A 4,975-nucleotide genomic window follows, 5' to 3' on the forward strand; every position below is an offset into this window, starting at 1 on the left:
CGGGTGGAGGAGGCTGGCGTGGAGAGGAAGCGGATGGGATGAAGGGATGTCTGAGGGCGCTTGTCTTCGTTAGAACGGAGTTTGGTCTTCTGCGACATCAAAAAAGAGGGTTTGGGATGCCGTGATCAGCTGAAAAGTCTCAAGTGGTAGCAGAGCTCAGGCAATGTGCTTCTTCACTCCGCCATAGCCAGGCCACGCCCCCGCGATGTTCAAATTATGTCGCTGTCACTAAGTGTGACATTGTATTCCAGCTTTCTAACCTGTGACCACTATTAGCTTTTAGAGAAAAACATTTAAATGTTAGCTTTTACTTTTAGACTGAGAAGTACAGAAACATTTCTGAAATCCTAGGGATGTGAGGTGTTTCCACCAATAAAGGACAAATAAATGAATTTATTTTAATGCATTTTTTTTTTTTTTAGCTGTGCTATTTTTCTAAAAAATAATAATAATCAAAACCTGAGAAAAAATGGTTTCTTTACATTTTTTTTTTCCTCCCCCCTTTTTTTAATGTATTCATATTTCATATGTTATTCATCCTAAGTGAGGCGTTGGGCATACACATGGGATTTATATATATTGTAGGGAACCAGTCTCAATGTAGAGGCAAACTCGCAGTCTCTTCAACAAAAAACTACTCGAGTATATACGGTATATGTGTAATATATCTATATATAGATATCTATAGATATATAGATATCTTATATCTATAGATATATATCTAGATATCTATAGATCTATAGATATCTATATATGAATATATAGCCCTATCTGTCCTGTAAAAAACACTATATAATATGTGTGGGTGCACTTAGTAAGAAAGTATATTACTGAGTGGGAGAATCGCACAGCAAAAATGTGAAAAGTGCGTCAGTCATTAACGAACAGAAATTGAAAAAAAGCTCAGTCATGAAGGGGTTAAAAAAACGTTTTGGCTTTAGTTCTTTAACGTAAATTTTGGAAGATAGTGGACGTTTTTATATGATGTTAGAGAACATGCTGTTTTTGAACAGAAGTTGAAAAGGCAGAATTGTAAATGCCAATTGTAACAATATAACTTTTCTCGTGTGTGTGTGTGTACAGTATATATGTATGTCACTTTTTATCTGTCACGAAAGCAAAACACTTGCGTGGTTAGGCCATGAGGGAAGCAGCCATTCCCTAACTCATGTACTACTTGCTAATTCTGGGACACTGAAGTGAAACGCCTTCACTGAGTCACTGTACTAGAACTAGCACAATGGCTACTTTCATAAGAGCCTAATAACAGTCCCTTTAATTTGATAGTAGTGGCTCAATTTAAAGTGATATACCTGACTATATTTATTTATCTTTATCTCCTAGAGAAGGGCTGAAGACCTCCTGAACTTGCACTGTGTTTGAGTTAATGTCTCTGATGTGAAGGACCCCGTCTCATTTTTTTTATTGCAACTGGAAGATCTTTGTGACAACAACTTTACTGGCGTATGTAAGTTGAATGCTGTTTTGATCTTGCCCATGTGTCGATTTTCTATTGTTCAGTAATCTGTGTTTCCTAGAGTTTTTCCAGCCAAATGTGTGTGAAAAGAGTCCGCTCTTACTGCTCTTTGTGGCCCCAGTGGGCAGATTTTCTCTCGCTTGTCTTGGTGACCACGTGGCACCAGGACAGGAAGTGGGGCAAACCACAACACACACATGTGAACCATCTGTATATTGTGGTGTGTTGTGGTAAAATGCTTTGTCTGCTTTAATGTGCATTGTGGTGTATTGGCAGTCAATTTAAAATTGTTAAACGTGCATGCGTTACGGCAATGCACCTAGGTAAATGGCAACAAAAAAAGAGAACAGTGTCAAGAAGAAGCAATATGATGGTATTCTATAACTGTTTTGTCTAAATAAACTTTTTTCTACTTATATGCTGGTGCCGGTTAGTCAGGTTTAGTCAGTGATTCTTTATTCCTGACTTTTTGCTTTTTCCTTACCTATGTTAATGTGCCCTTATTGCTGTCTGTGTCCGTGTTTTTCTGCATTTCTTGACCAGGGGAAAACTGCCATCACTGGGATAGGAAGTGAGGGGAAATCTCCCCAACAAGGTCTCAGACATCAATGAAATGTGAGACAGATTTCCCCATCCAAAACTAAAAAAGAACGATTGGATGTAGTTGCGCTTTAAAGTCTGTTTATTTTGTCTGTACTAGGCAAAGTAACAGATTTGCTGCTTATTGGGCACCAAAAGCCTGCCTTCCCTGCACCCCCTTGCCATAAGCTGCTACCAAAGCTTTGAGAACTACCTGGAACTTCAGAGGATGATGGTATGATCAAGTAGTACATTACATAATATCACATTTTCTTTCTTGTCCATTGAGGGACACAGGAAGTCTTGTACTACAGGAGGTTTGGACACTGGCAAAAAAAGGTAGACCAGCCCAGGATAATCCCTTTTACTCCCATCATGCCTCAGTTTTTTTGATAGTGTACTAGGAGATAGATGTCTTTTTTATTTTTATTTTTTTTAACTTTAAATTTTTTCTTGAATCAAGATTCCTGCTACATTTGCTGCTTGAGCTGGTCTCTACATGGCAGCTCTCTCTGGATCAGAGGTGAAGCACATTCCGTTCTGGGCAGAACTACATATTCCTGCCTTGTCTGCTGTGTACATTCCAGGCAGACTTCCTCTGCCAGCAGTGCCTGGACCCAGTGGTTCCTACCCCTGGTGGTGTTCCAGTTCCTGTGTCACAGATGAACGCAGGATGTGGACCTCCTGGCCTCCAGGTTCAACAACAAACTGGACATGTTTGTCTCCAGGTACAGGAATTCTCTAGCCGTTACAGAGGATGCTCTGTGGGATCATTACATCCTGATCTACTTATTTCCTCTCCTGAAATCCTTCCTTGTCTGCTTTGCCGGATTGCGATGGAGGGCATTCCAGTGGTCCTCATTGCTCCGGATGAGCACAGGTGGATGTGGCACTCTGGCCTGATAAGACTCCTGTGTCTCCCACTCCATGGGCTTTTCCATCCAGATGGATGGATCTTCTGTCTCAAAACTGGTCCCTTTACTGGCATGGCTGTTAAAGGTCAGGTTCTGAGGGACAGAGGCATCTCTGAATCAGTTAATCCAAAAAACCCCAAACTAAAAATTGGAAATTCTACTTCCCCTAATGTGACAGGCATACTTCGCTTGGTATGAGGTGAAAGGTTTGGTGTCTCCATGTGGCTCCCTTTGTTGGCTCCCCTGTGACTCCAGGGAATCTCATTTGGTTCTCTTGGTGCTTCCTAAGCTGTTTTTTGAACCTATCGGTGATATTCCCCTTTTGCAGCTGCTGCTTCCTTCACAGAGGCTCTGTCATTCCTGATGGTCCCCATAAGGGTGACCCAGCTTAACATTACACCATATCTCGGTGGCTCTAACAGACCATTATTGAAACTCATGAGCTCAAAGGGCTAACCGTTTCCCATTAAGGCATACTCCACTAGATCTAGAAGTGCCATTTAGGTGGGCTCTTCGGCATCAGGCTTCTGTTTCGCAGATTTGCAAGGCAACCACCTGGTCTGGTAAAACTTAGAGAACATCTCGACAGATGTATATTCAGCCCTAGCTTTGGGCATAAGGTCCTCCAGGATGCTTTTTGTGCAGCTAGCAGTCACCAGTTCAGTTGTTTTTTAGTGGGCCTGTTAGCTTTTTATTTGCTGTGGCCCACCTCTCAGTTGGGCTCTTCGGACTCTTCGGACAGCCTAACAGTACAAACCCCTTGGTGTCCTTCAGTGTATGAAAATTTGGCTACAGTTCAGCTTTAACTTCTTATCTCGCATGTTAACTCTATGGCCAAATGTTTTCAGAATTTGGGTAATTTATTCACCAGTCCTTTTTAATTCTAAGCCTATCAGACAAAATTGGATTTTTTTGTACTTGAAATAAAGTCCTTTACTGCAGTTCTGAAAGGTCCCATCTCTCTGTGTTCATAGGTTCCACTTCTCTGTGCTTATGCACTCTTAGTACTGCTTTATCACAAAACTTAGACATGTCAAGTGTAGTAGGGGTTATCCTGAGCTGGCCTATAATTTGTTTTGTTTGTCAGCACCCAACTTTTCTGTAGGTAGTGGTATAATCCTGTGTCCCTCAATCGACTCCAAATAAATAAAATAAAGATTTTATAGGGAGTACAAACATCCTATTTTGCCTGGTAGACCACAAATTAAAATGGCTGTCAAATTGCTCGTGTTTCTGAAAACAGTTGTGGCCATAGAGTAAACATGCCAGATTTAAACTTTAGGTACTTACTCTGCCTGCGTTAAAAATGATGTATTAATGAGCACAGAGCTGCATTAATTTGTGTATTGCATGTAAACCTGGAATTTAGCTTGAAGAATTGGCTCCTGCCAAGCTGTCTGTCTGCAATGTGGTAATACATAATTAGATCTGGTGAGGGGGATTCAGGAAAACATGATCTGCCCATTGAGGACCCCTCGCTAAATCCTCTGTGAATGTAATTAGAGATGGGAACATGCAAGTGGGTGCAATGTTCTATTTTACAAGAACTGCTGCACATAGCAACCACAGACATTCCTCTTTTGCCATTTATGAGGATTAACATTTAAAAAAGGAAAACCTGCCATGCATTTTAAACTTTTAAAATCCTACCTAAGAACAGACACTTTAGGAAGCCACCTCTTACCACCTAGTTTAACTTAAATTCTAAGGACCTGACTTACTGTGCACTGAGACCCTCTCATTGGATAGATTAGTGGAGCTTGGTCCTAAATTCAGTCACATCAGGCTCCTAGTAACAGTGAAAATGAGTCTCAGAAGGAGACGCAGAAGAGTGTTTGTTTTTTTGGCTAACAAAGGTAGTTGGAAGTTTCTTGTAGTGTGTGTAGAAACTTTACCTTTTAAATGCTTAAAGGAGAACTATGGGGTCAGTGTTTTTCCCCATAGTTCTCCTTGGGGTAACGGGAGGACACAAACTAGCGTCCTCTCGTTACCCTAAGCTCAGTAT

At 41.0% G+C, this 4,975-nt stretch overlaps 1 protein-coding gene across 2 annotated transcripts in view; it reads left to right on the forward strand.

Annotated features, from left to right (window-relative positions):
• The first annotated feature begins 1,434 nt into the window (after positions 1-1,434).
• Positions 1,435-4,975, forward strand: part of VMP1 (vacuole membrane protein 1) — a 126,982-nt gene continuing 123,441 nt past the window's right edge. The window contains exon 1 of one of the 2 annotated variants that reach the window (XM_018569789.1): positions 1,435-1,468. The gene's annotated coding sequence lies outside the window, so the exon portion shown is untranslated. Of the gene's footprint in view, positions 1,469-2,768; positions 2,773-4,975 lie in introns of those variants that run through there. The other variant, XM_018569787.1, reaches the window with a different exon arrangement.

The sequence above is a fragment of the Nanorana parkeri genome, unplaced genomic scaffold (assembly GCF_000935625.1).
Source record: "Nanorana parkeri isolate BGI_ZX_2015 unplaced genomic scaffold, ASM93562v1 scaffold1397, whole genome shotgun sequence".
Classification (NCBI taxonomy): Eukaryota; Metazoa; Chordata; class Amphibia; order Anura; family Dicroglossidae; genus Nanorana; species Nanorana parkeri.